At 55.3% G+C, this 19,593-nt stretch overlaps 16 non-coding genes across 16 annotated transcripts; 2 read left to right on the top strand and 14 right to left on the bottom strand.

Annotated features, from left to right (window-relative positions):
• Window positions 1-98: 98 nt before the first annotated feature.
• trnaf-gaa (transfer RNA phenylalanine (anticodon GAA)) lies at window positions 99-171 on the bottom strand. The gene has a single exon. It is a non-coding gene; the product is annotated as a tRNA-Phe (tRNA).
• A 1,233-nt stretch (window positions 172-1,404) lies between these two features.
• trnav-cac (transfer RNA valine (anticodon CAC)) lies at window positions 1,405-1,477 on the bottom strand. Its single transcript has one exon. It is a non-coding gene; the product is annotated as a tRNA-Val (tRNA).
• Window positions 1,478-2,999: 1,522 nt separating this feature from the next.
• On the bottom strand, window positions 3,000-3,072 carry trnaf-gaa (transfer RNA phenylalanine (anticodon GAA)). The gene has a single exon. It is a non-coding gene; the product is annotated as a tRNA-Phe (tRNA).
• A 1,233-nt stretch (window positions 3,073-4,305) lies between these two features.
• On the bottom strand, window positions 4,306-4,378 carry trnav-cac (transfer RNA valine (anticodon CAC)). Its single transcript has one exon. It is a non-coding gene; the product is annotated as a tRNA-Val (tRNA).
• A 1,522-nt stretch (window positions 4,379-5,900) lies between these two features.
• trnaf-gaa (transfer RNA phenylalanine (anticodon GAA)) lies at window positions 5,901-5,973 on the bottom strand. Its single transcript has one exon. It is a non-coding gene; the product is annotated as a tRNA-Phe (tRNA).
• A 1,233-nt stretch (window positions 5,974-7,206) lies between these two features.
• Window positions 7,207-7,279, bottom strand: trnav-cac (transfer RNA valine (anticodon CAC)). The gene has a single exon. It is a non-coding gene; the product is annotated as a tRNA-Val (tRNA).
• Window positions 7,280-8,801: 1,522 nt separating this feature from the next.
• On the bottom strand, window positions 8,802-8,874 carry trnaf-gaa (transfer RNA phenylalanine (anticodon GAA)). The gene has a single exon. It is a non-coding gene; the product is annotated as a tRNA-Phe (tRNA).
• Window positions 8,875-10,107: 1,233 nt separating this feature from the next.
• Window positions 10,108-10,180, bottom strand: trnav-cac (transfer RNA valine (anticodon CAC)). The gene has a single exon. It is a non-coding gene; the product is annotated as a tRNA-Val (tRNA).
• A 1,522-nt stretch (window positions 10,181-11,702) lies between these two features.
• Window positions 11,703-11,775, bottom strand: trnaf-gaa (transfer RNA phenylalanine (anticodon GAA)). Its single transcript has one exon. It is a non-coding gene; the product is annotated as a tRNA-Phe (tRNA).
• Window positions 11,776-13,492: 1,717 nt separating this feature from the next.
• On the bottom strand, window positions 13,493-13,565 carry trnav-cac (transfer RNA valine (anticodon CAC)). Its single transcript has one exon. It is a non-coding gene; the product is annotated as a tRNA-Val (tRNA).
• Window positions 13,566-14,905: 1,340 nt separating this feature from the next.
• trnav-aac (transfer RNA valine (anticodon AAC)) lies at window positions 14,906-14,978 on the bottom strand. Its single transcript has one exon. It is a non-coding gene; the product is annotated as a tRNA-Val (tRNA).
• Window positions 14,979-15,087: 109 nt separating this feature from the next.
• trnaf-gaa (transfer RNA phenylalanine (anticodon GAA)) lies at window positions 15,088-15,160 on the bottom strand. Its single transcript has one exon. It is a non-coding gene; the product is annotated as a tRNA-Phe (tRNA).
• Window positions 15,161-16,184: 1,024 nt separating this feature from the next.
• On the top strand, window positions 16,185-16,256 carry trnad-guc (transfer RNA aspartic acid (anticodon GUC)). Its single transcript has one exon. It is a non-coding gene; the product is annotated as a tRNA-Asp (tRNA).
• A 621-nt stretch (window positions 16,257-16,877) lies between these two features.
• trnav-cac (transfer RNA valine (anticodon CAC)) lies at window positions 16,878-16,950 on the bottom strand. Its single transcript has one exon. It is a non-coding gene; the product is annotated as a tRNA-Val (tRNA).
• Window positions 16,951-17,636: 686 nt separating this feature from the next.
• Window positions 17,637-17,708, top strand: trnah-gug (transfer RNA histidin (anticodon GUG)). Its single transcript has one exon. It is a non-coding gene; the product is annotated as a tRNA-His (tRNA).
• A 575-nt stretch (window positions 17,709-18,283) lies between these two features.
• On the bottom strand, window positions 18,284-18,356 carry trnav-aac (transfer RNA valine (anticodon AAC)). The gene has a single exon. It is a non-coding gene; the product is annotated as a tRNA-Val (tRNA).
• Between the last annotated feature and the right edge of the window lie 1,237 nt (window positions 18,357-19,593).

Raw genomic sequence — 19,593 nt, 5'->3', positions numbered from 1 at the left:
GCTGCTGGTGTCTCGCTTGCGTTTCGGGCTGAGAAAGGGACGCGTCACTTTAGGCAGGTGGCGCTGGAGAGAGGAACAAAGGGCGCGATGAAACGATATGCCGAAACCCGGGATCGAACCAGGGACCTTTAAATCTTCAGTCTAACGCTCTCCCAACTGAGCTACTTCGGCAGTGCGCAAAGCCCACAGCCACCTGCTCCAGCCTTCCTGTGTTGTGGCATGAGCGCACCAAGAGTAGCGGGAGAGTGTTGCAGGAACGTCACTCAGAAGGAAAGCCACCCAGCTGCGCCCTCTGAGCTCTGTCCAGCGCATCTTCCTCGCATGGACTCCTGCCTGCGACGGGCAGGAAACAATTAGCAAGAACAGAACGACACCCCATGGGTGTCTCATGACCGCACCTTAGGTTGTGACACGTGCAGGTGTGAGGGGTTGCCGGGCTACTTTGGAGCAGAGCTTGGGCGGAGGGGGGGCGGGAAAGCAGACAAAGAGGTGACACCTCAAGGTCTGCACGATCACAGCTCTCCGCCGCCCCAGGCTTCCGCTCGATAAGCTACTGGACACACCCGCCCCTCCTCACACAGACCATGGAAAAGCCCCCGAGTGGGAGGGCTCGCTCTTCCTCCCAGGAGCTCTTGGACACGACGCCCAGACAGGGCGCAGGGAGCCGCCGCCTGCAAACACGGCTCCAGGCAGGACTCCACTCCGCAGGAGCCGCAGAGCAGAGGAGATGAGGGCAGCTTAGCTCCTGTGCAGAGACCTGAGCTGTTGTTGCTGTGGATGCTGTCTTTTCTGCACTCGGGGTAGGAGTGAATGTTGAGTTGCCCTTAGAAATGAAGCAGAGCACTTCAACGGCACGGGTGTGTGTGTGTGTGCGCCCTGGTGATTCTGGGAGACAGATCGAACCTGGGCTAAAAGAGAGGGGGCTAAGCCCTCTTCCATTTGCTAGTTCAAAGTTGTACAACCCATTTGTATCTGCTAGGCGGTGCAGTCGTCGTGCACAAAGAACACTTTGAAAAGCGTCAAAGGCAAGTCATTCCGAGTTGGTCGTTTGTGTTTTCCGTTCAGACGCGAAATGCTGACATGATCTCTCGGCTCCTCGGTTGTCATTTCTGCTCCGTAAAGGGATCACAGCACGCGTCGGCTTCCAGCACGGTGGGTCGGGACACGATGTCGGGGGTCGGAGAGAGCGATGTCTTCCTCGTTAGTATAGGACCTGTCACCTGTCCCCACCTGTCACGCGGGAGACTGGGGTGCATCAGGACGCGCCTTGAAGTGAAAGCAGGATGCGCTGTGACATGCACTGTGCAGATCCCGCCACACTAAGAGGTGGGTCCAGTGGGTCTGTTCGATCACAGCGCTAGGCGAATCCCCAATCCCCTTTTGTGCCTGGCGACAAAAGATGTCTGTTTCCGCCCGGTTTCGAACCGAGGACCTTTCGCGTGTGAGGCGAACGTGATAACCACTACACTACGGAAACGGTGGTAAGACGTGCCCAGCGGCCCAGCCCTGAGCTTCGCCAATGCGATTCAGCTGCTTCCAGTGCCTTTATTGGAGTGCGCTGATGGACCGTGCTCTCTCTCCAGAGACCAGCACGCCTGTCATGGACGGAGCAGGAAAGGCGGCGCCACATTCTACAGCCCTCTCCACGCAATCGACGAAATCGGGCTACTGAAGTGGAGAAAATCGCCTCTCCAGAAAGTGCAAATATCATCTTGGAGACTATAAATCCTATTGCCGAAGGTCAGCCCTGTCTACCAGAGTAACCCTCCCACAGCGATGATCAGCTCGTCTCACACGCGAGAAGTTTCGGTTGGAAACAAGCGCCCCCTCTTCTCGCACGTTTTGCACGTTCGAGTAGTTTTATTGCGGCTCTTTCGTACACGGTGCTGATCTTTTGGAAAGCAGGAGGCAAAACCGAGTCGAACCGCCTGGGTGAAAACCAGGAACCCTAACCGCTAGACTATATGGCAGCGAACAACCATGCTGTTCCCGGCATCATGCAAGCAAACTACATAAATATGAGAAAACACGCAAGAGAGTTGTCACTCAGAGTGTCGAAGGGTCGATGTATACTGGGGCTCAGTTGAAATGCAACGTCAGGACTTTTCCGAATTATGTCACACGAAGAGAGCACAGCCCTTTCCGCCCTGCCGCGTGTGTCTCGGTAACTCGCTGTGATCGTATAGTGGTCAGTACTTTGCGTTGTGGCCGCAACAACCCCGGTTCGAATCCGGTTCACGGCAGAATAGGGGCGTCTGCTTTTACTACTCGCACGAATGAAGGCAAAAAAAAGCCAATTGACGTGAACGAACGGCGCTTTACAGAGGAGTACTGCCTGACTGGATTGTTGATGAACGACAGAGGCCACTCCGACCTCTTCTCGGTTTTCTTCAATGACTTACTAAGGATCTTCTTCACATTCGCCCATGCAGGGGAAGCCAGTTACACCAAAGCAAACGCAGGAAAGTGCATTTCAAGCAGAGACCAGGAGGGACTTGTTTACACCGAGAGTGGGCGGAGAATGGAACAATGCGCCCAGCCCTGTTGCTGGAGCCGATTCTTGATGAGCTCTTGGGCTCACTAAGAGGCCCCCGCTGGATGCTAATCTTTCTGTTGTTCTTGCAGGTCCTGCGCTGCTTTTGAGCCGAGAGAGCTCGACCTGGTCTGTCGGCACAGCCCAATTGCAAATGATCGGCTCCGCGTACAGAAGGAACGTGCGTTTGGTACAAGAGTGCACGAAGGCACCGGAAATACATTGGGAACAAATGACCGGTCGCCCAAGACCTCTGTGAAGTACAGGAGCGTGCAAAACGAGGCTGTTTCCGCCCGGTCTCAAACCGGGGACCTTTCGCGTGTTAGGCGAACGTGATAGCCGCTACACTACGGAAACCTGTAGGGACTGCTGCTGGTGTCTCGCTTGCGTTTCGGGCTGAGAAAGGGACGCGTCACTTTAGGCAGGTGGCGCTGGAGAGAGGAACAAAGGGCGCGATGAAACGATATGCCGAAACCCGGGATCGAACCAGGGACCTTTAAATCTTCAGTCTAACGCTCTCCCAACTGAGCTACTTCGGCAGTGCGCAAAGCCCACAGCCACCTGCTCCAGCCTTCCTGTGTTGTGGCATGAGCGCACCAAGAGTAGCGGGAGAGTGTTGCAGGAACGTCACTCAGAAGGAAAGCCACCCAGCTGCGCCCTCTGAGCTCTGTCCAGCGCATCTTCCTCGCATGGACTCCTGCCTGCGACGGGCAGGAAACAATTAGCAAGAACAGAACGACACCCCATGGGTGTCTCATGACCGCACCTTAGGTTGTGACACGTGCAGGTGTGAGGGGTTGCCGGGCTACTTTGGAGCAGAGCTTGGGCGGAGGGGGGGCGGGAAAGCAGACAAAGAGGTGACACCTCAAGGTCTGCACGATCACAGCTCTCCGCCGCCCCAGGCTTCCGCTCGATAAGCTACTGGACACACCCGCCCCTCCTCACACAGACCATGGAAAAGCCCCCGAGTGGGAGGGCTCGCTCTTCCTCCCAGGAGCTCTTGGACACGACGCCCAGACAGGGCGCAGGGAGCCGCCGCCTGCAAACACGGCTCCAGGCAGGACTCCACTCCGCAGGAGCCGCAGAGCAGAGGAGATGAGGGCAGCTTAGCTCCTGTGCAGAGACCTGAGCTGTTGTTGCTGTGGATGCTGTCTTTTCTGCACTCGGGGTAGGAGTGAATGTTGAGTTGCCCTTAGAAATGAAGCAGAGCACTTCAACGGCACGGGTGTGTGTGTGTGTGCGCCCTGGTGATTCTGGGAGACAGATCGAACCTGGGCTAAAAGAGAGGGGGCTAAGCCCTCTTCCATTTGCTAGTTCAAAGTTGTACAACCCATTTGTATCTGCTAGGCGGTGCAGTCGTCGTGCACAAAGAACACTTTGAAAAGCGTCAAAGGCAAGTCATTCCGAGTTGGTCGTTTGTGTTTTCCGTTCAGACGCGAAATGCTGACATGATCTCTCGGCTCCTCGGTTGTCATTTCTGCTCCGTAAAGGGATCACAGCACGCGTCGGCTTCCAGCACGGTGGGTCGGGACACGATGTCGGGGGTCGGAGAGAGCGATGTCTTCCTCGTTAGTATAGGACCTGTCACCTGTCCCCACCTGTCACGCGGGAGACTGGGGTGCATCAGGACGCGCCTTGAAGTGAAAGCAGGATGCGCTGTGACATGCACTGTGCAGATCCCGCCACACTAAGAGGTGGGTCCAGTGGGTCTGTTCGATCACAGCGCTAGGCGAATCCCCAATCCCCTTTTGTGCCTGGCGACAAAAGATGTCTGTTTCCGCCCGGTTTCGAACCGAGGACCTTTCGCGTGTGAGGCGAACGTGATAACCACTACACTACGGAAACGGTGGTAAGACGTGCCCAGCGGCCCAGCCCTGAGCTTCGCCAATGCGATTCAGCTGCTTCCAGTGCCTTTATTGGAGTGCGCTGATGGACCGTGCTCTCTCTCCAGAGACCAGCACGCCTGTCATGGACGGAGCAGGAAAGGCGGCGCCACATTCTACAGCCCTCTCCACGCAATCGACGAAATCGGGCTACTGAAGTGGAGAAAATCGCCTCTCCAGAAAGTGCAAATATCATCTTGGAGACTATAAATCCTATTGCCGAAGGTCAGCCCTGTCTACCAGAGTAACCCTCCCACAGCGATGATCAGCTCGTCTCACACGCGAGAAGTTTCGGTTGGAAACAAGCGCCCCCTCTTCTCGCACGTTTTGCACGTTCGAGTAGTTTTATTGCGGCTCTTTCGTACACGGTGCTGATCTTTTGGAAAGCAGGAGGCAAAACCGAGTCGAACCGCCTGGGTGAAAACCAGGAACCCTAACCGCTAGACTATATGGCAGCGAACAACCATGCTGTTCCCGGCATCATGCAAGCAAACTACATAAATATGAGAAAACACGCAAGAGAGTTGTCACTCAGAGTGTCGAAGGGTCGATGTATACTGGGGCTCAGTTGAAATGCAACGTCAGGACTTTTCCGAATTATGTCACACGAAGAGAGCACAGCCCTTTCCGCCCTGCCGCGTGTGTCTCGGTAACTCGCTGTGATCGTATAGTGGTCAGTACTTTGCGTTGTGGCCGCAACAACCCCGGTTCGAATCCGGTTCACGGCAGAATAGGGGCGTCTGCTTTTACTACTCGCACGAATGAAGGCAAAAAAAAGCCAATTGACGTGAACGAACGGCGCTTTACAGAGGAGTACTGCCTGACTGGATTGTTGATGAACGACAGAGGCCACTCCGACCTCTTCTCGGTTTTCTTCAATGACTTACTAAGGATCTTCTTCACATTCGCCCATGCAGGGGAAGCCAGTTACACCAAAGCAAACGCAGGAAAGTGCATTTCAAGCAGAGACCAGGAGGGACTTGTTTACACCGAGAGTGGGCGGAGAATGGAACAATGCGCCCAGCCCTGTTGCTGGAGCCGATTCTTGATGAGCTCTTGGGCTCACTAAGAGGCCCCCGCTGGATGCTAATCTTTCTGTTGTTCTTGCAGGTCCTGCGCTGCTTTTGAGCCGAGAGAGCTCGACCTGGTCTGTCGGCACAGCCCAATTGCAAATGATCGGCTCCGCGTACAGAAGGAACGTGCGTTTGGTACAAGAGTGCACGAAGGCACCGGAAATACATTGGGAACAAATGACCGGTCGCCCAAGACCTCTGTGAAGTACAGGAGCGTGCAAAACGAGGCTGTTTCCGCCCGGTCTCAAACCGGGGACCTTTCGCGTGTTAGGCGAACGTGATAGCCGCTACACTACGGAAACCTGTAGGGACTGCTGCTGGTGTCTCGCTTGCGTTTCGGGCTGAGAAAGGGACGCGTCACTTTAGGCAGGTGGCGCTGGAGAGAGGAACAAAGGGCGCGATGAAACGATATGCCGAAACCCGGGATCGAACCAGGGACCTTTAAATCTTCAGTCTAACGCTCTCCCAACTGAGCTACTTCGGCAGTGCGCAAAGCCCACAGCCACCTGCTCCAGCCTTCCTGTGTTGTGGCATGAGCGCACCAAGAGTAGCGGGAGAGTGTTGCAGGAACGTCACTCAGAAGGAAAGCCACCCAGCTGCGCCCTCTGAGCTCTGTCCAGCGCATCTTCCTCGCATGGACTCCTGCCTGCGACGGGCAGGAAACAATTAGCAAGAACAGAACGACACCCCATGGGTGTCTCATGACCGCACCTTAGGTTGTGACACGTGCAGGTGTGAGGGGTTGCCGGGCTACTTTGGAGCAGAGCTTGGGCGGAGGGGGGGCGGGAAAGCAGACAAAGAGGTGACACCTCAAGGTCTGCACGATCACAGCTCTCCGCCGCCCCAGGCTTCCGCTCGATAAGCTACTGGACACACCCGCCCCTCCTCACACAGACCATGGAAAAGCCCCCGAGTGGGAGGGCTCGCTCTTCCTCCCAGGAGCTCTTGGACACGACGCCCAGACAGGGCGCAGGGAGCCGCCGCCTGCAAACACGGCTCCAGGCAGGACTCCACTCCGCAGGAGCCGCAGAGCAGAGGAGATGAGGGCAGCTTAGCTCCTGTGCAGAGACCTGAGCTGTTGTTGCTGTGGATGCTGTCTTTTCTGCACTCGGGGTAGGAGTGAATGTTGAGTTGCCCTTAGAAATGAAGCAGAGCACTTCAACGGCACGGGTGTGTGTGTGTGTGCGCCCTGGTGATTCTGGGAGACAGATCGAACCTGGGCTAAAAGAGAGGGGGCTAAGCCCTCTTCCATTTGCTAGTTCAAAGTTGTACAACCCATTTGTATCTGCTAGGCGGTGCAGTCGTCGTGCACAAAGAACACTTTGAAAAGCGTCAAAGGCAAGTCATTCCGAGTTGGTCGTTTGTGTTTTCCGTTCAGACGCGAAATGCTGACATGATCTCTCGGCTCCTCGGTTGTCATTTCTGCTCCGTAAAGGGATCACAGCACGCGTCGGCTTCCAGCACGGTGGGTCGGGACACGATGTCGGGGGTCGGAGAGAGCGATGTCTTCCTCGTTAGTATAGGACCTGTCACCTGTCCCCACCTGTCACGCGGGAGACTGGGGTGCATCAGGACGCGCCTTGAAGTGAAAGCAGGATGCGCTGTGACATGCACTGTGCAGATCCCGCCACACTAAGAGGTGGGTCCAGTGGGTCTGTTCGATCACAGCGCTAGGCGAATCCCCAATCCCCTTTTGTGCCTGGCGACAAAAGATGTCTGTTTCCGCCCGGTTTCGAACCGAGGACCTTTCGCGTGTGAGGCGAACGTGATAACCACTACACTACGGAAACGGTGGTAAGACGTGCCCAGCGGCCCAGCCCTGAGCTTCGCCAATGCGATTCAGCTGCTTCCAGTGCCTTTATTGGAGTGCGCTGATGGACCGTGCTCTCTCTCCAGAGACCAGCACGCCTGTCATGGACGGAGCAGGAAAGGCGGCGCCACATTCTACAGCCCTCTCCACGCAATCGACGAAATCGGGCTACTGAAGTGGAGAAAATCGCCTCTCCAGAAAGTGCAAATATCATCTTGGAGACTATAAATCCTATTGCCGAAGGTCAGCCCTGTCTACCAGAGTAACCCTCCCACAGCGATGATCAGCTCGTCTCACACGCGAGAAGTTTCGGTTGGAAACAAGCGCCCCCTCTTCTCGCACGTTTTGCACGTTCGAGTAGTTTTATTGCGGCTCTTTCGTACACGGTGCTGATCTTTTGGAAAGCAGGAGGCAAAACCGAGTCGAACCGCCTGGGTGAAAACCAGGAACCCTAACCGCTAGACTATATGGCAGCGAACAACCATGCTGTTCCCGGCATCATGCAAGCAAACTACATAAATATGAGAAAACACGCAAGAGAGTTGTCACTCAGAGTGTCGAAGGGTCGATGTATACTGGGGCTCAGTTGAAATGCAACGTCAGGACTTTTCCGAATTATGTCACACGAAGAGAGCACAGCCCTTTCCGCCCTGCCGCGTGTGTCTCGGTAACTCGCTGTGATCGTATAGTGGTCAGTACTTTGCGTTGTGGCCGCAACAACCCCGGTTCGAATCCGGTTCACGGCAGAATAGGGGCGTCTGCTTTTACTACTCGCACGAATGAAGGCAAAAAAAAGCCAATTGACGTGAACGAACGGCGCTTTACAGAGGAGTACTGCCTGACTGGATTGTTGATGAACGACAGAGGCCACTCCGACCTCTTCTCGGTTTTCTTCAATGACTTACTAAGGATCTTCTTCACATTCGCCCATGCAGGGGAAGCCAGTTACACCAAAGCAAACGCAGGAAAGTGCATTTCAAGCAGAGACCAGGAGGGACTTGTTTACACCGAGAGTGGGCGGAGAATGGAACAATGCGCCCAGCCCTGTTGCTGGAGCCGATTCTTGATGAGCTCTTGGGCTCACTAAGAGGCCCCCGCTGGATGCTAATCTTTCTGTTGTTCTTGCAGGTCCTGCGCTGCTTTTGAGCCGAGAGAGCTCGACCTGGTCTGTCGGCACAGCCCAATTGCAAATGATCGGCTCCGCGTACAGAAGGAACGTGCGTTTGGTACAAGAGTGCACGAAGGCACCGGAAATACATTGGGAACAAATGACCGGTCGCCCAAGACCTCTGTGAAGTACAGGAGCGTGCAAAACGAGGCTGTTTCCGCCCGGTCTCAAACCGGGGACCTTTCGCGTGTTAGGCGAACGTGATAGCCGCTACACTACGGAAACCTGTAGGGACTGCTGCTGGTGTCTCGCTTGCGTTTCGGGCTGAGAAAGGGACGCGTCACTTTAGGCAGGTGGCGCTGGAGAGAGGAACAAAGGGCGCGATGAAACGATATGCCGAAACCCGGGATCGAACCAGGGACCTTTAAATCTTCAGTCTAACGCTCTCCCAACTGAGCTACTTCGGCAGTGCGCAAAGCCCACAGCCACCTGCTCCAGCCTTCCTGTGTTGTGGCATGAGCGCACCAAGAGTAGCGGGAGAGTGTTGCAGGAACGTCACTCAGAAGGAAAGCCACCCAGCTGCGCCCTCTGAGCTCTGTCCAGCGCATCTTCCTCGCATGGACTCCTGCCTGCGACGGGCAGGAAACAATTAGCAAGAACAGAACGACACCCCATGGGTGTCTCATGACCGCACCTTAGGTTGTGACACGTGCAGGTGTGAGGGGTTGCCGGGCTACTTTGGAGCAGAGCTTGGGCGGAGGGGGGGCGGGAAAGCAGACAAAGAGGTGACACCTCAAGGTCTGCACGATCACAGCTCTCCGCCGCCCCAGGCTTCCGCTCGATAAGCTACTGGACACACCCGCCCCTCCTCACACAGACCATGGAAAAGCCCCCGAGTGGGAGGGCTCGCTCTTCCTCCCAGGAGCTCTTGGACACGACGCCCAGACAGGGCGCAGGGAGCCGCCGCCTGCAAACACGGCTCCAGGCAGGACTCCACTCCGCAGGAGCCGCAGAGCAGAGGAGATGAGGGCAGCTTAGCTCCTGTGCAGAGACCTGAGCTGTTGTTGCTGTGGATGCTGTCTTTTCTGCACTCGGGGTAGGAGTGAATGTTGAGTTGCCCTTAGAAATGAAGCAGAGCACTTCAACGGCACGGGTGTGTGTGTGTGTGCGCCCTGGTGATTCTGGGAGACAGATCGAACCTGGGCTAAAAGAGAGGGGGCTAAGCCCTCTTCCATTTGCTAGTTCAAAGTTGTACAACCCATTTGTATCTGCTAGGCGGTGCAGTCGTCGTGCACAAAGAACACTTTGAAAAGCGTCAAAGGCAAGTCATTCCGAGTTGGTCGTTTGTGTTTTCCGTTCAGACGCGAAATGCTGACATGATCTCTCGGCTCCTCGGTTGTCATTTCTGCTCCGTAAAGGGATCACAGCACGCGTCGGCTTCCAGCACGGTGGGTCGGGACACGATGTCGGGGGTCGGAGAGAGCGATGTCTTCCTCGTTAGTATAGGACCTGTCACCTGTCCCCACCTGTCACGCGGGAGACTGGGGTGCATCAGGACGCGCCTTGAAGTGAAAGCAGGATGCGCTGTGACATGCACTGTGCAGATCCCGCCACACTAAGAGGTGGGTCCAGTGGGTCTGTTCGATCACAGCGCTAGGCGAATCCCCAATCCCCTTTTGTGCCTGGCGACAAAAGATGTCTGTTTCCGCCCGGTTTCGAACCGAGGACCTTTCGCGTGTGAGGCGAACGTGATAACCACTACACTACGGAAACGGTGGTAAGACGTGCCCAGCGGCCCAGCCCTGAGCTTCGCCAATGCGATTCAGCTGCTTCCAGTGCCTTTATTGGAGTGCGCTGATGGACCGTGCTCTCTCTCCAGAGACCAGCACGCCTGTCATGGACGGAGCAGGAAAGGCGGCGCCACATTCTACAGCCCTCTCCACGCAATCGACGAAATCGGGCTACTGAAGTGGAGAAAATCGCCTCTCCAGAAAGTGCAAATATCATCTTGGAGACTATAAATCCTATTGCCGAAGGTCAGCCCTGTCTACCAGAGTAACCCTCCCACAGCGATGATCAGCTCGTCTCACACGCGAGAAGTTTCGGTTGGAAACAAGCGCCCCCTCTTCTCGCACGTTTTGCACGTTCGAGTAGTTTTATTGCGGCTCTTTCGTACACGGTGCTGATCTTTTGGAAAGCAGGAGGCAAAACCGAGTCGAACCGCCTGGGTGAAAACCAGGAACCCTAACCGCTAGACTATATGGCAGCGAACAACCATGCTGTTCCCGGCATCATGCAAGCAAACTACATAAATATGAGAAAACACGCAAGAGAGTTGTCACTCAGAGTGTCGAAGGGTCGATGTATACTGGGGCTCAGTTGAAATGCAACGTCAGGACTTTTCCGAATTATGTCACACGAAGAGAGCACAGCCCTTTCCGCCCTGCCGCGTGTGTCTCGGTAACTCGCTGTGATCGTATAGTGGTCAGTACTTTGCGTTGTGGCCGCAACAACCCCGGTTCGAATCCGGTTCACGGCAGAATAGGGGCGTCTGCTTTTACTACTCGCACGAATGAAGGCAAAAAAAAGCCAATTGACGTGAACGAACGGCGCTTTACAGAGGAGTACTGCCTGACTGGATTGTTGATGAACGACAGAGGCCACTCCGACCTCTTCTCGGTTTTCTTCAATGACTTACTAAGGATCTTCTTCACATTCGCCCATGCAGGGGAAGCCAGTTACACCAAAGCAAACGCAGGAAAGTGCATTTCAAGCAGAGACCAGGAGGGACTTGTTTACACCGAGAGTGGGCGGAGAATGGAACAATGCGCCCAGCCCTGTTGCTGGAGCCGATTCTTGATGAGCTCTTGGGCTCACTAAGAGGCCCCCGCTGGATGCTAATCTTTCTGTTGTTCTTGCAGGTCCTGCGCTGCTTTTGAGCCGAGAGAGCTCGACCTGGTCTGTCGGCACAGCCCAATTGCAAATGATCGGCTCCGCGTACAGAAGGAACGTGCGTTTGGTACAAGAGTGCACGAAGGCACCGGAAATACATTGGGAACAAATGACCGGTCGCCCAAGACCTCTGTGAAGTACAGGAGCGTGCAAAACGAGGCTGTTTCCGCCCGGTCTCAAACCGGGGACCTTTCGCGTGTTAGGCGAACGTGATAGCCGCTACACTACGGAAACCTGTAGGGACTGCTGCTGGTGTCTCGCTTGCGTTTCGGGCTGAGAAAGGGACGCGTCACTTTAGGCAGGTGGCGCTGGAGAGAGGAACAAAGGGCGCGATGAAACGATATGCCGAAACCCGGGATCGAACCAGGGACCTTTAAATCTTCAGTCTAACGCTCTCCCAACTGAGCTACTTCGGCAGTGCGCAAAGCCCACAGCCACCTGCTCCAGCCTTCCTGTGTTGTGGCATGAGCGCACCAAGAGTAGCGGGAGAGTGTTGCAGGAACGTCACTCAGAAGGAAAGCCACCCAGCTGCGCCCTCTGAGCTCTGTCCAGCGCATCTTCCTCGCATGGACTCCTGCCTGCGACGGGCAGGAAACAATTAGCAAGAACAGAACGACACCCCATGGGTGTCTCATGACCGCACCTTAGGTTGTGACACGTGCAGGTGTGAGGGGTTGCCGGGCTACTTTGGAGCAGAGCTTGGGCGGAGGGGGGGCGGGAAAGCAGACAAAGAGGTGACACCTCAAGGTCTGCACGATCACAGCTCTCCGCCGCCCCAGGCTTCCGCTCGATAAGCTACTGGACACACCCGCCCCTCCTCACACAGACCATGGAAAAGCCCCCGAGTGGGAGGGCTCGCTCTTCCTCCCAGGAGCTCTTGGACACGACGCCCAGACAGGGCGCAGGGAGCCGCCGCCTGCAAACACGGCTCCAGGCAGGACTCCACTCCGCAGGAGCCGCAGAGCAGAGGAGATGAGGGCAGCTTAGCTCCTGTGCAGAGACCTGAGCTGTTGTTGCTGTGGATGCTGTCTTTTCTGCACTCGGGGTAGGAGTGAATGTTGAGTTGCCCTTAGAAATGAAGCAGAGCACTTCAACGGCACGGGTGTGTGTGTGTGTGCGCCCTGGTGATTCTGGGAGACAGATCGAACCTGGGCTAAAAGAGAGGGGGCTAAGCCCTCTTCCATTTGCTAGTTCAAAGTTGTACAACCCATTTGTATCTGCTAGGCGGTGCAGTCGTCGTGCACAAAGAACACTTTGAAAAGCGTCAAAGGCAAGTCATTCCGAGTTGGTCGTTTGTGTTTTCCGTTCAGACGCGAAATGCTGACATGATCTCTCGGCTCCTCGGTTGTCATTTCTGCTCCGTAAAGGGATCACAGCACGCGTCGGCTTCCATCATGCTGGGTCGGGACACGATGCCGGGGGTTGGAGAGAGCGATGTCTTCCTCGTTAGTATAGTGGCAAGTATCCCCGCCTGTCACGCGGGAGACTGGGGTTCGATTCCCCGACGGGGAGTAGCTTTTCTTTCACCTCCTTAGAGAAATGACTGCCTTTCACTTCTCTGTTTTCTTTCACAGCGTCGTGCACCTTTTCATTGCTCTCGCTTTCAGAGCCTCCGCACGGCAGTCGACTCGACATCAGGAAGCACATTGAAGTGAAAGCAGGAAGCGCTGCGACATGCACTGTGCAGATCCCGCCACACTAAGAGGTGAGTGGGTCTGTTCGATGCACAAAGAACGCTTTGAGAAGCGTCAAAGGCAAGTCATTCCGAGTTGGTCGTTTGTGTTTTCCGTTCAGACGCGAAATGCTGAAATGATCTCTCGGCTCCTCGGTTGTCATTTCTGCTCCGTAAAGGAATCACAGCACGCGTCGGCTTCCAGCACGGTGGGTCGGGACACGATGTCGGGGGTCGGAGAGAGCGATGTCTTCCTCGTTAGTATAGGACCTGTCACCTGTCCCCACCTGTCACGCGGGAGACTGGGGTGCATCAGGACGCGCCTTGAAGTGAAAGCAGGATGCGCTGTGACATGCACTGTGCAGATCCCGCCACACTAAGAGGTGGGTCCAGTGGGTCTGTTCGATCACAGCGCTAGGCGAATCCCCAATCCCCTTTTGTGCCTGGCGACAAAAGATGTCTGTTTCCGCCCGGTTTCGAACCGAGGACCTTTCGCGTGTGAGGCGAACGTGATAACCACTACACTACGGAAACGGTGGTAAGACGTGCCCAGCGGCCCAGCCCTGAGCTTCGCCAATGCGATTCAGCTGCTTCCAGTGCCTTTATTGGAGTGCGCTGATGGACCGTGCTCTCTCTCCAGAGACCAGCACGCCTGTCATGGACGGAGCAGGAAAGGCGGCGCCACATTCTACAGCCCTCTCCACGCAATCGACGAAATCGGGCTACTGAAGTGGAGAAAATCGCCTCTCCAGAAAGTGCAAATATCATCTTGGAGACTATAAATCCTATTGCCGAAGGTCAGCCCTGTCTACCAGAGTAACCCTCCCACAGCGATGATCAGCTCGTCTCACACGCGAGGAGTTTCGGTTGGAAACAAGCGCCCCCTCTTCTCGCACGTTTTGCACGTTTGAGTAGTTTTAATGCGGCTCTTTCGTACACGGTGCTGATCTTTTGGAAAGCAGGAGGCAAAACCGAGTCGAACCGCCTGGGTGAAAACGAGGAACCCTAACCGCTAGACTATATGGCAGCGAACAACCATGCTGTTCCCGGCATCATGCGAGCAAACTACATAAATATGAGAAAACACGCAAGAGAGTTGTCACTCAGAGTGTCGAAGGGTCGATGTATACTGGGGCTCAGTTGAAATGCAACGTCAGGACTTTTCCGAATTATGTCACACGAAGAGAGCACAGCCCTTTCCGCCCTGCCGTGTGTGTCTCGGTAACTCGCTGTGATCGTATAGTGGTCAGTACTTTGCGTTGTGGCCGCAACAACCCCGGTTCGAATCTGGGTCACGGCAGAATAGGGGCGTCTGCTTTTACTACTCGCACGAATGAAGGCAAAAAAAAGCCAATCGACGTGAATGAACGGCGCTTTACAGAGGAGTACTGCCTGACTGGATCGTTGATGAACGACAGAGGCCACTCCGACCTCTTCTCGGTTTTCTTCAATGACTTACTAAGGATCTTCTTCACATTCGCCCATGCAGGGGAAGCCAGTTACACCAAAGCAAACGCAGGAAAGTGCATTTCAAGCAGAGACCAGGAGGGACTTGTTTACACCGAGAGTGGGCGGAGAATGGAACAATGCGCCCAGCCCTGTTGCTGGAGCCGATTCTTGATGAGTTCTTGGGCTCACTAAGAAGCCCCCGCTGGATGCTAATCTTTCTGTTGTTCTTGCAGGTCCTGCGCTGCTTTTGAGCCGACAGAGCTCGACCTGGTCTGTCGGCACAGCCCAATTGCGAATAATCGGCTCCGCGTACAGAAGGAACGAGCGTTTGGTACAAGAGTGCACGAAGGCACCGGAAATACATTGGGAACAAATGACCGGTCGCTCAAGACCTCTGTGAAGTACAGGAGCGTGCAAAACGAGGCTGTTTCCGCCCGGTCTCGAACCGGGGACCTTTCGCGTGTTAGGCGAACGTGATAGCCGCTACACTACGGAAACCTGTAGGGACTGCTGCTGGTGTCTCGCTTGCGTTTCGGGCTGAGAAAGGGACGCGTCACTTTAGGCAGGTGGCGCTGGAGAGAGGAACAAAGGGCGCGATGAAACAAAATGCCGAAACCCGGGATCGAACCAGGGACCTTTAGATCTTCAGTCTAACGCTCTCCCAACTGAGCTATTTCGGCAGTTCGCAAAGCCCACAGCCACCTGCTCCAGCCTTCCTGTGTTGTGGCATGAGCGCACCAAGAGTAGCGGGAGAGTGTTGCAGGAACGTCACTCAGAAGGAAAGCCACCCAGCTGCGCCCTCTGAGCTCTGTCCAGCGCATCTTCCTCGCATGGACTCCTGCCTGCGACGGGCAGGAAACAATTAGCAAGAACAGAACGACACCCCATGGGTGTCTCATGACCGCACCTTAGGTTGTGACACGTGCAGGTGTGAGGGGTTGCCGGGCTACTTTGGAGCAGAGCTTGGGCGGAGGGGGGGCGGGAAAGCAGACAAAGAGGTGACACCTCAAGGTCTGCACGATCACAGCTCTCCGCCGCCCCAGGCTTCCGCTCGATAAGCTACTGGACACACCCGCCCCTCCTCACACAGACCGTGGAAAAGCCCCCGAGTGGGAGGGCTCGCTCTTCCTCCCAGGAGCTCTTGGACACGACGCCCAGACAGGGCGCGGGGAGCCGCCGCCTGCAAACACGGCTCCAGGCAGGACTCCACTCCGCAGGAGCCGCAGAGCAGAGGAGATGAGGGCAGCTTAGCTCCTGTGCAGAGACCTGAGCTGTTGTTGCTGTGGATGCTGTCTTTTCTGCACTCGGGGTAGGAGTGAATGTTGAGTTGCCCTTAGAAATGAAGCAGAGCACTTCAACGGCACGGGTGTGTGTGTGTGTGCGCCCTGGTGATTCTGGGAGACAGATCGAACCTGGGCTAAAAGAGAGGGGGCTAAGCCCTCTTCCATTTGCTAGTTCAAAGTTGTACAACCCATTTGTATCTGCTAGGCGGCGCAGTCGTCGTGCACAAAGAACACTTTGAAAAGCGTCAAAGGCAAGTCATTCCGAGTTGGTCGTTTGTGTTTTCCGTTCAGACGCGAAATGCTGACATGATCTCTCGGCTCCTCGGTTGTCATTTCTGCTCCGTAAAGGGATCACAGCACGCGTCGGCTTCCATCATGCTGGGTCGGGACACGATGCTGGGGGTTGGAGAGAGCGATGTCTTCCTCGTTAGTATAGTGGCAAGTATCCCCGCCTGTCACGCGGGAGACCGGGGTTCGATTCCCCGACGGGGAGTAGCTTTTCTTTCACCTCCTTAGAGAAATGACTGCCTTTCACTTCTCTGTTTTCTTTCACAGCGTCGTGCACCTTTTCATTGCTCTCCCTTTCAGAGCCTCCGCACGGCACACAACTCGACATCAGGAAGCACATTGAAGTGAAAGCAGGAAGCGCTGCGACATGCACTGTGCAGATCCCGCCACACTAAGAGGTGGGTGGGTCTGTTCGATGCACAAAGAACGCTTTGAGAAGCGTCAAAGGCAAGTCATTCCGAGTTGGTCGTTTGTGTTTTCCGTTCAGACGCGAAATGCTGAAATGATCTCTCGGCTCCTCGGTTGTCATTTCTGCTCCGTAAAGGAATCACAGCACGCGTCGGCTTCCAGCACGGTGGGTCGGGACACGATGCCGGGGGTCGGAGAGAGCGATGTCTTCCTCGTTAGTATAGGACCTGTCACCTGTCCCCACCTGTCACGCGGGAGACTGGGGTGCATCAGGACGCGCCTTGAAGTGAAAGCAGGATGCGCTGTGACATGCACTGTGCAGATCCCGCCACACTAAGAGGTGGGTCCAGTGGGTCTGTTCGATCACAGCGCTAGGCGAATCCCCAATCCCCTTTTGTGCCTGGCGACAAAAGATGTCTGTTTCCGCCCGGTTTCGAACCGGGGACCTTTCGCGTGTGAGGCGAACGTGATAACCACTACACTACGGAAACGGTGGTAAGACGTGCCCAGCGGCCCAGCCCTGAGCTTCGCCAATGCGATTCAGCTGCTTCCAGTGCCTTTATTGGAGTGCGCTGATGGACCGTGCTCTCTCTCCAGAGACCAGCACGCCTGTCATGGACGGAGCAGGAAAGGCGGCGCCACATTCTACAGCCCTCTCCACGCAATCGACGAAATCGGGCTACTGAAGTGGAGAAAATCGCCTCTCCAGAAAGTGCAAATATCATCTTGGAGACTATAAATCCTATTGCCGAAGGTCAGCCCTGTCTACCAGAGTAACCCTCCCACAGCGATGATCAGCTCGTCTCACACGCGAGAAGTTTCGGTTGGAAACAAGCGCCCCCTCTTCTCGCACGTTTTGCACGTTCGAGTAGTTTTAATGCGGCTCTTTCGTACACGGTGCTGATCTTTTGGAAAGCAGGAGGCAAAACCGAGTGGAACCGCCTGGGTGAAAACCAGGAACCCTAACCGCTAGACTATATGGCAGCGAACAACCATGCTGTTCCCGGCATCATGCAAGCAAACTACATAAATATGAGAAAACACGCAAGAGAGTTGTCACTCAGAGTGTCGAAGGGTCGATGTATACTGGGGCTCAGTTGAAATGCAACGTCAGGACTTTTCCGAATTATGTCACACGAAGAGAGCACAGTCCTTTCCGCGTGTGTCTCGGTAACTTGCTGTGATCGTATAGTGGTCAGTACTTTGCGTTGTGGCCGCAACAACCCCGGTTCGAATCCGGGTCACGGCAGAATAGGGGCGTCTGCTTTTACTACTCGCACGAATGAAGGCAAAAAAAAAGCCAATCGACGTGAACGAACGGCGCTTTACAGAGGAGTACTGCCTGACTGGATCGTTGATGAACGACAGAAGCCACTCCGACCTCTTCTCGGTTTTCTTCAATGACTTACTAAGGATCTTCTTCACATTCGCCCATGCAGGGGAAGCCAGTTACACCAAAGCAAACGCAGGAAAGTGCATTTCAAGCAGAGACCAGGAGGGACTTGTTTACACCGAGAGTGGGCGGAGAATGGAACAATGCGCCCAGCCCTGTTGCTGGAGCCGATTCTTGATGAGCTCTTGGGCTCACTAAGAGGCCCCCGCTGGATGCTAATCTTTCTGTTGTTCTTGCAGGTCCTGCGCTGCTTTTGAGCCGACAGAGCTCGACCTGGTCTGTCGGCACAGCCCAATTGCAAATGATCGGCTCCGCGTACAGAAGGAACGTGTGTTTGGTACAAGAGTGCACGAAGGCACCGGAAATACATTGGGAACAAATGACCGGTCGCTCAAGACCTCTGTGAAGTACAGGAGCGTGCAAAACGAGGCTGTTTCCGCCCGGTCTCGAACCGGGGACCTTTCGCGTGTTAGGCGAACGTGATAGCCGCTACACTACGGAAACCTGCAGGGACCGCTCCTGGTGTCTCGCTTGCGTTTCGGGCTGAGAAAGGGACGCGTCACTTTAGGCAGGGGGCGCTGGAGAGAGGAACAAAGGGCGCGATGAAACAAAATACCGAAACCCGGGATCTTTAGATCTTCAGTCTAACGCTCTCCCAACTGAGCTATTTCGGCGGTGCGCAAAGCCCACAGCCACCTGCTCCAGCCTTCCTGTGTTGTGGCATGAGCGCACCAAGAGTAGCGGGAGAGTGTTGCAGGAACGTCACTCAGAAGGAAAGCCACCCAGCTGCGCCCTCTGAGCTCTGTCCAGCGCATCTTCCTCGCATGGACTCCTGCCTGCGACGGGCAGGAAACAATTAGCAAGAACAGAACGACACCCCATGGGTGTCTCATGACCGCACCTTAGGTTGTGACACGTGCAGGTGTGAGGGGTTGCCGGGCTACTTTGGAGCAGAGCTTGGGCGGAGGGGGGGCGGGAAAGCAGACAAAGAGGTGACACCTCAAGGTCTGCACGATCACAGCTCTCCGCCGCCCCAGGCTTCCGCTCGATAAGCTACTGGACACACCCGCCCCTCCTCACACAGACCGTGGAAAAGCCCCCGAGTGGGAGGGCTCTCTCTTCCTCCCAGGAGCTCTTGGACACGACGCACAGACAGGGCGCGGGGAGCCGCAGCCTGCAAACACGGCTCCAGGCAGGACTCCACTCCGCAGGAGCCGCAGAGCAGAGGAGATGAGGGCAGCTTAGCTCCTGTGCAGAGACCTGAGCTGTTGTTGCTGTGGATGCTGTCTTTTCTGCACTCGGGGTAGGACATCAGGAAGCACATTGAAGCGCTGCGACATGCACTGTACAGATCCCGCCACTACTGGGCCCGATTTCCCCGGATCGAAACCGGGCGGAAACAGGCCCGTTTCGTTTGTTGCCACGCACACTGTTTAGGGATTCGCCTAGCGCTGTGATCGAAAAGACCCACTCACCTCTTAGTGTGGCGGGTCTGCACAGTGGATGTCGCAGCGCATCCTGCTTTCACTTCAATGCATGTCCTGATGAACCCTGGTCTCCCGGGTGACAGGTGGGGATACTTGCCACTATACTAACGAGGAAGACATCGCTCTCTGCTTAGTGTGCAAAACACTTACTTGCAGCATTGTGGGTGCTGTGGTTTAAATGCTATTGGTTTGTGAACAGAATACCCCTATCCCAGTACATTGTGCCACATTAAATAAACACACGAGAAAAAGAG

Source organism: Lepisosteus platostomus, chromosome 5 (genome assembly GCF_059453375.1).
Source record: "Lepisosteus platostomus isolate fLepPlt1 chromosome 5, fLepPlt1.hap1, whole genome shotgun sequence".
NCBI classification, from domain to species: Eukaryota; Metazoa; Chordata; class Actinopteri; order Semionotiformes; family Lepisosteidae; genus Lepisosteus; species Lepisosteus platostomus.
The sequence above is the reverse complement of the archived record's forward strand: the minus strand, read 5'-3'. Positions and strand labels throughout refer to the sequence as shown.